A 1,202-nucleotide genomic window follows, 5' to 3' on the forward strand; every position below is an offset into this window, starting at 1 on the left:
GAGGACAACAAAGACAATGAGGACAATGAAGACAACGAGGACAACAAGGACAACGAGGACACAAGATTTAGGTCCCTGGTGTTACCGGGACAACGGAAAGACGACACAGGGTTTCACCTTCTGGTGACGTTATTAAAGTTCAAAGATGAAATGAACTCTTCAGTGAGTGATGTTAAACAGTGTTGATTCTCGTCTGCCTTCATTCTTCGGGCCACAGACGATCAGACGATCACTGGAGTTGTTAATCGGTTACTTTGGCTGAAGGTGTTTCAGCGTCTCGGAGGTAAACCAGGACGTCGTCTGCATATTGTTGACGGTTGATCTTACTGTTGGAGGCGCAGTTGAATAATGTGGACTGAACAGCAGGTTGAGTCTCTTAAACATGCATTTTAATTGTTATTGAGACTTAAATAATGCTTCTACAGAAGGTCACATCGCTTTAATGCATTTAATTATTAATGTGAATATCGTTCAGCGGATTACGAAATCAAATGTGTTTTCGATTTTGATTTTAATATTGTCACAAAGAATGTGAGAATGAAGTTTAGATAATTCATCATTTTCATTTGCACTCAAATAACAAACATCGATGTAGAAACAGAGAGATTGTGTCACATTGTCATGTTTACATCGTTCTGATAAAGTCCGCTTTGGGCTTCCATACCTCCGGTTCATGAAAGACTCTACAGCCACGAGGGGAAACAGCAGACGTCTGATGTCAAATCTGATTGTTGGGTTATTATTGATCTATATTTGATTTATTTATTGATGTTCTTCACACTGTGAACATCTGCACATTATTCCGTCTGTATTTTAGACTTTTTATTTTCTTTTCACGTTAAAACTGATTTATTTCATTCAAAGAGATGTTTGACCTTCAGTTCAACACGCTGAAATATGATGACATCATGAAACTGATTCATTTTCTCTTGATGTCTTCTGAATACACGTGGACCTGTGGTGGTTTCTCAGGGACCTGTGGTGGTTTCTCAGGGACCTGTGGTGGTTTCTCAGGGACCTGGTCTGAGTTTCTCGGGATCAACTCGTCACCATTTCATGAGAATAAACTGAGACGATCTGAAGAGATAAATTTAACTCCGACGACGATTCTGTCTCTGTTTTTATTTTGGAGATCAAAGCTGAAGAAAGTGACAACCTGATATCACACACTCACACACACACACACACACACACACACACAC

Source organism: Anarrhichthys ocellatus, unplaced genomic scaffold (assembly GCF_004355925.1).
Source record: "Anarrhichthys ocellatus isolate YVR2014 unplaced genomic scaffold, GSC_Weel_1.0 scaffold5729, whole genome shotgun sequence".
In the NCBI taxonomy this organism is placed as follows: Eukaryota; Metazoa; Chordata; class Actinopteri; order Perciformes; family Anarhichadidae; genus Anarrhichthys; species Anarrhichthys ocellatus.